Here is a 10,799-nt window from a genome sequence, read left to right on the forward strand (position 1 = left end):
GGTTTGTTAAAAATATCTTACATTTAGATTTACATTGATACAGCTTTTTGTTTACAGAAATAGGCCTACTGTCTGTGAAGTCTGTTGTGAAGATGCCTGATTATTTTGCTGCCTATGGCTGCTCCAATGAAAGGAGTATCCAAATGGAACCTGTGGGATCACCTGCCACAAATATGACAATATTATATTATAATTAGGATAATCATTATACAAGTTCTGCTGCACAGGAACAACAGGGCTGTGAGATAATAACATTGCAAGAGTGTTGTTGACCCTGGCTTTTAGAAATATTTCTACCACCTGTTTAATTGATTGATTGATTGATTGAAGAATTTATTAGAAGTTTGCAATAGAAAAAAGTACAGTTTCATGACAGTACAAATCACTGGTACAAGGTCAACTAAAAGGAGATCCTAGAAAGCCGAGGCTTATTTCCACAGGAACCACACTTTAAGTATCTCATATAACATTGAAAGACAGACGGATAGAACATAGTACTTTATCTGGGATAATATCAGTTTCAAAAGCATAACATCAAATACAAAAGGCAGAATACAAAGAAAAAGGGGGGGGGGGGGGGGGGGGGGGAGCATGGGGGCTTAGTCTATTTACAAGTCACGGGTAGCTGCTGTCTGAAGGTGACTTTTCATACCAATTTTGAAGGAGGCTAGGGATTTGCTCTCCTTTAGGGCTTGTGGAAGGGCGTTCCACATGTTGATGGTATAGCAGGAGAACGAGTTAGCGCCTTGTTTAGTGTTAAATCTACGCTGATGATGATTAGTGGAGCTGCCTCTGGTGTTATGATCGTGAACATCCTTGACCTTTAAGAAGTAGTTTGTCAGGTACATGGGAATCTTGGAGGTGTAGTGTATCTTGCAAGATGCTGTACTCTGTCAGCTACTTTGAGCCACCCCACGCTTTCGTGGTGATGCTCGGTAAGGTGGGTCAGAGGAGGGAGACCAAGCACAACCCTAATTAGTTTGTTTTGGGGTGTTTGGAGCTTTAGCTTTAAGGCAGCTGGGGCGTCGCGATACCAGACAAGGACTCCGTAATCAATGAGGGGCCCAATAAGAGCACCTCCTAGTGTCTTTCGGGATTTAATATTGATCAGCGGGGCAACTCTTTGCAAGAAGCGAATTCGTTGATTGACTTTATTGATTACCTTGGTGGTCATTTTTTCACTGGATAGGTTAGCCTCCAGGATGCAACCCAGGTAGCAGATGTGGTTTTTTCTTTCTATCACAGTGTCACCTACTTTAATTGTGAAGTTCTCAACTAGGCTAAGTTTCTGACTATATCCAAAGAGGATACATTCAGTTTTGCCTAGGTGAATTGAGAGTCTGTTGTCATTGAGCCAGGTGCAGATCTTGTTAAGTTCACAGTTAAGGGCCTTTTCAACCTGCAATATGTCTCTGCCTGAGACTAGGAGAGCCGAGTCATCCGCGAACAGAAACAGATTGCAGTCACAAGCAGATGACATGTCGTTTACGTATATTAAGAACAACAGTGGTCCTAGTATACTCCCTTGAGGTACTCCACAGTTTACTGGGAGGGGGGGGGACAGGGTTCCATTGACTTCCACCATCTGTTCCCTCCCCACCAAGTAAGAGTGCATCCATCTCACTGCTGTGCTATCAAGACCAATAGCTTTGAGTTTTTCAATCAGAATAGAATGATCGACGGTGTCAAATGCCTTCTGGAGGTCCAGTATGACCATGCCGCAATATTTGCCATCGTGAATTTCACGTTTGATGTAATCATTCAAATAGATGAGGCATGTATCTGTGGAATGGGACTCTCTGAAGCCAGACTGGAACTCGTAGATCAGTTTATTCTCTTCAAGATATTTAGCCACCTGTTCATAGACAATTTTTTCCATTACCTTAGAGATGGAACTAAGGATTGAGATTGGCCTGTAGTTGCCAGGGTCAAGTTTACTGCCTTTTTTGTGCAGGGGGGTTACCTTGGCTAATTTGAAGTCCTGGGGGACATAACCCTGCTTGATAGATAGATTAATAATATGGGTAATGATTGGGGCAATGGTGGCAGCTGAGTCTATGAGAAATTTGGGGGCGATTTTATCATGGCCAGCGGCCTTGAATTGAGGTAGGGTGCGCAGTTTTTTAAACACTTCATCAGTTGTCACCGTGGCAAGTTTAAAGTTGTCTTTGCATACCCCAAGGTTCCTGTAGAATTTCAAGATGTGCCTAACACCAAACAGCCCAGATGGAGCGGGCAGTTTATTGACCAGATTTTTGGCCATGGAGGTGAAGTAGATGTTGAGATTTTTGGCTACATCAAGACTATCAGTGAGGAGGGTTATGGGAGTTTGGATGGATATGTTGCTGGCTATGGATCTGAGTTTAGCACCACAGCCTAGCTGGGTTTTAAATAGCTTCCATAGGTCTCGTTTTAACTCTTTTAGTGTGGTTGTCTTATTCTCAAAGTTTGCATAGGCTAATGCATACATGCATACATACATACTGTACATACATTATCCTTACCCTTAATGCTAAAGGAAAGAAGGGTGGACATTTTTTTTAAAGGTTTCCCAAAAGCCTAGAGAGCAGGAGACAGTGGGAACTTGCCCTAAGAAGGGATGGTTTTGTTACAAATGACAGGACACTGCACTGCAGAGAGCACTTCAGAAGTGAAGACTTTGACAGGGCTGGGCAGACTCTCCGGCTTAAAGCTGGTGTTGTGCCCACCACCTTCAACTTCCCTGCTCATCTTCAAAGGGTAGGCCTATGTGCATCATTGGCCAACAACAATTCAAGGTGTATTAGATTGACTCATGATACATGATACATATGATAGTAAAAAAAAGTAAGTCTCCATGCTTATTAAGTATTATAATAATCTGTCTACTGCTAATTTCAGGATTTGTTGTGCGACGCACTTTGAAGAAGCTGTCCTGTGATGTCTGCCGGGCCAGCCTTGTGACCGATGCTGAATATGCCTGTAAGGACAAGAGCTACCACCTGCTGAACCTGAAAAGCAATAGAGGTCTGGTGATACCATCTGAAGGCACGGTGAAGGCAGCAGAGTGGGTCGTTCGCCAGGCATCAGCAAAACAGCCCATAGGATAGGAGGATAGGTTCAGAGGATGTGTTTTTGCTCGGGCATTGACAGTCACCACCATACACTGATGAAGTTAGTTGTGTCCCTGTTTTTTAAGCTGAGGCTGCAACATTTTGCTAAAATGACTATGCTTAGCTTACAGAAAGACAACGTGAGACAGAAGCTACCCAAAACGGTACTTTTTAAAGGCCATTCGCTCAAACTCTGTGTGCACATACAGAAGCCTAATTTTGGCATATATACATATACATATATATGTATGTATGGAAACATTTCATCCACAATTCCATGCTTTATTGATCTGGTACCATAGGAGAGATAACAGGCAAACAATGGTCAAATAAAACATTCTTCTACATTCTATAATTGTGTAGTCTTTTTATAAAGTAAGTAATGCAGATGTTAAATAATGTGTACATTTTTCCCCAATGGATGTATTTGAGTCTGGTTTACCTCCTTTCAGGCTTTACATTTAAAGTTTACTCCAAGCAAGAATGTATGAGCCCATGAGTAGTGCACTGAATGCCATCTAAGAAAAGGAACCCACTGTGATTTTGCTATTCAGTTCTAATACTACAGGTATATTTGATGGTAAATCCTGTCTGTCTGTTTCTCTACACTGCCACGCCACCGCCCTCTCAACAGCCCCCAAAGTTCCAGTCTAACCCCCAGCCTCATTGATCATTGTTGAGCTGTTCAATATATTGGTCCATTGAACCTTCAAACAGGTGTACTGCATGATGTAGCCTACTTCAATATCAAGGGCCACCAAAAGCTACCTGTGCAGCATGGGGTTTAAAAAAAAGATTATTATATATTATGATTATTGCTGTTATGACTATAGATTGTATACATTATGTATGTACTCGTCTAGCTGTTGGTGGTCTGATCTCAGAGGGAGGGGAGGATTGGTCATGTTACTGATTTGGAAATGACTTGCAGTTGCAGTGCTGAAAAAAAATGTATTCTTTTAGTTAAAAAAGAGGTATATTTGGTTTTGTTATGTCCTTAATAAAATAACCTTGAAGCCCCATCTCTAATCTCATAGTTTACAGAATGGCAACATGAGACTAATTTATATAAAATAAATATAAGCCAAATGAAACAGATTTTTCTATTAAATAGATACATTGTTACATTTAATACATAATGTATTAAATAATATAAATATTACTAATAATGGAACTATTACATGTTACATATTTACAATATAAATACAGTGTGTATAGCTAATTGCTGTTACGGTTTCACCTTCACTATGTGATGAGAGCTCCCTACACTTGTCTGGGCCAAGAGAGGGAGCCAAATCACACCACAGAGGACCTCTGAAGATGGGTGTGCCTCCACACACCTGTTCCCACTCCCCAATCATCACCAGAGGCTTCAAGAGTCTGGCCGGCACACAGCTCAGCGCCAGATCTTCCCATAGTATTACCTGGCAAGTATAGTTGAAAGCCTATATAGCTGCTGTTCGTACTCTGTAGAGTTTTGCTTCTATATTTTCTGCCATCGATCCTGACTGCTGTTTTTTGCCTCTTTCCAGATTCCGGTTCTCTGCAGTGCTATTCCTGGCCTGCCTCACCTTCTGGATTGTTTGTTTGGCTACCGACCTCATGCTTGGACCCTGACTTCTCTTTTGGACTCTCCCTTTAATGCAAGTATAGAATTATATTTTATATTATCCACATTTATACAAATACATGTGTGGCACTAGTTGTATGTGTATTAATGTGGATATATGGATATAAGGCTATACAATTTATTGTTTATTTGAATTAAAACGCCTTGCTAGGCATTAATTCTTTTCCTGTCTCCTGAGTGGTTGCATTTTGGGTTCAGACACAACTCAACCTCAACAGAAGATCTGGCCATTATGAACCCAGCACCCTCAGGAGGCCAGGCTCCACCACGGGCCTCTTCGCCTGGGCCTCTCCCTGACCCTGTCCGTAATGCCATCCAACGTCAGGACAAGGTGCTCGCTGACCACGCCCGCCTCCTTCAGGAGGCCTCCGCTATGATGCAGGGTGTTTCCAGTGAGCAGCAGACCCAATCTCAACAGCTGCACCAAGTGGCCAGCGAACAGCATGTCCGCCCAGTTGGCTGCTCTGGTGGCCACGGTTCCACCTTCGGTTCCACCTTCAGTTCCACCAGCCGCTCCTGGGCCTGTCGCCCAGCCTGTCCGGGAACCTAACCTTGCCAGCCCCAAGCCCTATGACGGGGCGTTTGCAGACTTTCGTGGGTTCATGTTGCAGTGCAATTTTGTTTTTGACCTGCAGCCCAGCATGTTCTCCACTGACGCAGCCAGGGTAGCCTACATTGCCACGCATACCTCCGGTGATGCTCTTCGTTGGGTCCAGTCATTCTTGTGCTCCAACCCGGGGTCACGAAACAACTACGCCAACTTCGAGGAGGAGTTCAAGAGGGTGTTTGACCATCCCTTCGCTGGTCAGGATGCAGGCTCACGGCTACTCCACATCAAGCAGGGCTCCCGCACAGTTGCCACTTATGCGATCGAGTTTCGCACACTCGCAGCCAGCACTGGATGGGCGGATTCCACGCTGCGCTGCATTTTTCGTGAGGGCCTCACGGAGGCACTGAGGGACGAGTTAGTTAGGGATAAGCCCACTGACCTCAATACGCTCATCACTCTCGCCATTGATGTCGACGAACGTCTCCGTGAGCGCAAGAAGTCCAGGGCACAGTCGCTTCAACGCTCCTCCCAGTTGACCCCCATTCCGAGTACCAGTCCTCTTCGTTCTTCTGAGACGTTCATCTCGGACTCTGTTGCTGACGCTGAGCCTATGGAGGTGGGCCGAGTGCGTCTGTCCGCTGCAGAGAGGGAACACCGGAGGAACCAAGGTCTCTGCATGTATTGTGGGCAGGGAGGTCACCTGAGGGAGGACTGTCCCAAGCGTCCATATGCCCGCTCCAGTCCCACAGAGGAGGTCTCCATGCATGTGGGCCGCATCCGTGTGACTCCCAGGGGTCGTTTATCTCCAGCTGAGCGCAAGCACCGCAGGCTACACAAGCTCTGTATGTATTGCGCCAGCTCTGCGCACACTGTTCGCTCCTGTCCCATTCTGCGCCCCAAGATGTTCTCTTCCCGGGCGCCAGGGGGCGTAGTTTCACCCACTCGGGGTTTTTGGGTGAGTTGTCTCACTACTTCCCAGCCCCGCACCAGTGTTGCCAGTTTCCCTGTCACTCTCTCCTGGGAGGGACAGTCACTCACCATTCCAGCTCTTATCGACTCCGGGGCCGATGAGAGCTTTGTCGACCTCCAGTATGCTCAGAAGGTGGGACTCCCTGTCTCTGCGCTCCAGAGGCCTCTCTCCGCCTTCGCTCTAAATGGTCGCACGATGGGCCCTGTCACACACCGGACCCAGCCCCTCACCCTCACCGTCTCAGGAGACCATGTGGAGAGCATCCGCCCCTACATCATTCACTCTCCGGACACTCCTTTCATCCTGGGCAGACCTTGGTTGGAGCTTCACACCCCCCACGTCTGCTGGAGTTCTGGGCGCATACTCAGCTGGAGCGCCGCCTGCCAGGTCTGTTGCCTCCAGCCTGCCCTGACCTCCGCCCAGGCTGAGTGTTCTCCTGCCCGAGTTCCCTCCCGCCCGAAGGACCAACGCCGGGCGCACGCCGGCATTCCCTGTCAATCGCCAGGTGGCGATCCTTGGAGGGGGGGTCCTGTTACGGTTTCACCTTCACTATGTGATGAGAGCTCCCTACACTTGTCTGGGCCAAGAGAGGGAGCCAAATCACACCACAGAGGACCTCTGAAGATGGGTGTGCCTCCACACACCTGTTCCCACTCCCCAATCATCACCAGAGGCTTCAAGAGTCTGGCCGGCACACAGCTCAGCGCCAGATCTTCCCATAGTATTACCTGGCAAGTATAGTTGAAAGCCTATATAGCTGCTGTTCGTACTCTGTAGAGTTTTGCTTCTATATTTTCTGCCATCGATCCTGACTGCTGTTTTTTGCCTCTTTCCAGATTCCGGTTCTCTGCAGTGCTATTCCTGGCCTGCCTCACCTTCTGGATTGTTTGTTTGGCTACCGACCTCATGCTTGGACCCTGACTTCTCTTTTGGACTCTCCCTTTAATGCAAGTATAGAATTATATTTTATATTATCCACATTTATACAAATACATGTGTGGCACTAGTTGTATGTGTATTAATGTGGATATATGGATATAAGGCTATACAATTTATTGTTTATTTGAATTAAAACGCCTTGCTAGGCATTAATTCTTTTCCTGTCTCCTGAGTGGTTGCATTTTGGGTTCAGACACAACTCAACCTCAACAATTGCTTTACTTTACCTATAATATACTTATGTTATTTCATATGGAAGTCCATGGTTATAATTATTCTAAGTATACAGTAACATATAGGCCTGTCAGGTTGCCTCTAAAATCCCATTCGAATTTCATTCATTCATTTTTATAAGTTTTCGAAAATAGTCGAATATGTTATATAATATATTAATGTATAGGTTTTTTTTTCTTTTTTTTTTTTCTTTTTTTTACATTTTTTATATATATATTTTTTATAAAATGTATAGTTGTAAAATAATAAGCACATTATGTGCGCAAATTCAGATGCTATAACAGGCTGGGGGAAAAAAGCTAAGCTACAAGCCCTAATTAGATTGCATCATTGACAGGCTGTGGGCTTGTAGATCAGCGGAGGCGTGGCTAGCAGCTAAATAGCTTGTTTAGACCAGAGGCTCTGACAGCGTGTCTTCTCAGCGTACCATAACAGAACAGTACAACGAGAGAGAAGAGCAGATCATAAAAGCCAGCTCCTCTACGTTACTGACAGAAAAAATATTACATTAGTCTTTGGCTGTCCGCTGTTGTCATAAGTTTCTTAAATGTTACTTTCAACTGAAGCTTGGAAACAGCAGGAGAAATAGCCAAGTAGCTAAGCTTAAGCTAACCAGCTAATACTATGAGGATGAGGACTCGGAGGAGAGGAGAGGAGAAAGAAGCGTCTTTTTACCGTTGATGCCATATAGTTTTCTGTTGCACACCCAACAGAAACAGGGACCTGAATTGCTTTCCTGTGTCAAACGTTTCATCCAGCCAAGCTAAAAATCCACCCATGTTAAAACAAGGTGGGGGATGCTATACAGTACTGCAGTTAGTTAGCTGCATTAGTATAGAGTGAAAGGGCAGAGGAGAGCTCCGGACTGCAGCGCTGCCGGGTGTCCCACACACAAAGTGCTGTGGCATAACTGTCCACTGCAGTGCATGTCATGTACAAACGTAATTGTTGATCATTTGTGACTTGATGAAAGCATTTATTTTCGCAATGGGAGGTCAGGAAAAACGTTTTTCTTTTTTTTTTTTATATATAAACTTTTTTTTTTTTTTTTTTTTACATTTCGAATAGTAATTGAAGTATTCGACTTTCATCCATTTCTTTAATATTCGAATTATAGTCGAAAAACGAATTTCATTCTGACAGGCCTAGTAACATATAACAACGTTTCTTAGGTTTATAAAAAAACAATCCGTTTCAAAATAGGTTGAAAATTGAGCAAGCTCTGGTCATTTAAATAGTACATGCACTATAGACATTAATGTTATACTGGGCAATCGGTCCTGTCCCAAGATGGCCGACCTGTAGCGATGTCAGTCCCCATTGGCCAACAGCGTGCGTGAGCTATCTAGCCTTCTTATATATGTCTCACGGTTAGATAGAGAAACAGTCAGATCGAGAAACGGAGCACTCGTCGTGCAGCGCGGGGCTGAACAAGCGGTCGCTTTGAGCCACAACAACGTAGCGTCGGCAGGAATGATAGCGCCTCACCCCACAGAGGTTCGGGTTAGGGTTAGGGTTAGGCATAGTTTTACTGAGGTTACGGTTAGGGTTAGGGTTAGAGTAAGGCATAGTAAGCTAATGGCTAAACACTGCAGAGCTAGACTAGTAAATAAAGAAAGAGAGTCGCAAACGAGTGACGTCAGCGCCTATACTAGTGAATGGCTGTTGTCGCCATCTGGTGGTGATTGGTGTGTGGTGAACGACAAAACAAGCGCTCTTACCACGATCTGACTGAGTTACCCAAACTGACTGTAATATATATATCTATGGGTTAAACATGCAATTTCGCGATTGCTATCATGCCTACTACATTTTTGGGGTAAAAATTTAAAAAAATATATATATAGAAATATTCTCGGGACTATCGGGACTTAAAGGGATATTCCACTTTCAAAAAAACTTTTGGTCATTTTATCGTCTAATCAGGCTTTTATGAACACCCTGAACAGTTTTTAATTTGCTTGATTCAATATTTAGATATTTGATGTAAATGTTATTAGGCCCTCCTTCTCCAGGACCTGGACACATACACATACACACCCATTGTAACTTCAAACTCCATTTTAACCATGATAGATTCATCAAAAACACCCATTATCTTTTCTGGTGACTCATAATACCATCCTAATACGTGAGCAGACCGTGTTTTTTAATAATTCTTTGGGAAAATGGAAAACATTAAATACAATAATATTTTATTGAAAATAAATGAAAAAAGTTATTAAAAAAACACGGCCTGCTCACGTATTAGGAGGGTATTATGAGTCACCAGAAAAAAATAATGGTGTTTTTGATGAATCTATCATGGTTAAAATGAAGTTTGAAGTTACAATGGGTGTGTATGTGGAGAGGTCCTGGAGGAGGAGGGCCTGATAACATTTACATCAAATATCTAAATACTGAATGAAACAAATTAAAAACTGTTCATGGTGTTCATAAAAGCCTCATTAGATGATAAAATGACCAAAAGTTTTTTTGAAAGTGGAATATCCCTTTAAGCCCAGCCCCCTCTGTATTCCTATTGGCTGGGCTTTAAACATTGGCTGGGCTTTAAACATCCATAACTCCAGTTCACAGCATGGTACCATCTTGAATCTTGGCATCTGGACTGCCAACAGGGATTAATTGCTTAAGCCCCGCCCCCTCGTAAGCCCCACCCCATCTTCCTATTGGCTGAGCTTTAAACCGCTAGAACTCCCGTTTGCAGAATGGTACCATCTCGAAACTCGCTGTGTGTACTTAGACAGCCAATAGGAATGAGCTGTAAATGCTGAAGCCCCGCCCCTCTCCTCCTATTGGCTGAGCTTTAAACAGCCCACCAAACAGGAAGTGACCCCTCTTCTGGTTGATCGATACTTGATTGTTCCTTTTTTTGGCTTTAACTCATCAACCGTTTGTCATACAAACTTGTGGGTGGTGTCATTTGACTTGATTAAAAGTCCTTCACCATAATTGGTTTAACTTAGCCCGGCCCCCTCTTCTGAATGGCCGAAACTTTATTTGGCTATAACTCATCAACCGTTTGTCGCACAAACTTGTGGGTGGTGTCATTTGACTTGTTTCAGAGTTCTTCAGTTTAATTGGTTTAACTTAGCTACACCCCTCTTCTGATTGGCGGAAACTTTATTTGGCTATAACTCATCAACCGTTTGTCACACAAATTTGTGGGTGGTGTCACTAATGCTAAAAATGCTAATGCTAATGCAAACATGCTAATGATAATGCTAAAAATGATAAAGCTAATGTTAGTAAAAATGCTAATGCTAAAAATGTTAATGTTAAAAAAAGTCAATGCTAATGCTGATGTTAATGCTTAATATGCTAATGCTAACAAACTTCAGGCAAGCAAGCTGCAGGCACACTTAAAATGTTGAATTTCTGCTT

This window comes from Nannobrachium achirus (assembly GCF_963921795.1).
Source record: "Nannobrachium achirus genome assembly, chromosome: 16".
In the NCBI taxonomy this organism is placed as follows: domain Eukaryota; kingdom Metazoa; phylum Chordata; class Actinopteri; order Myctophiformes; family Myctophidae; genus Nannobrachium; species Nannobrachium achirus.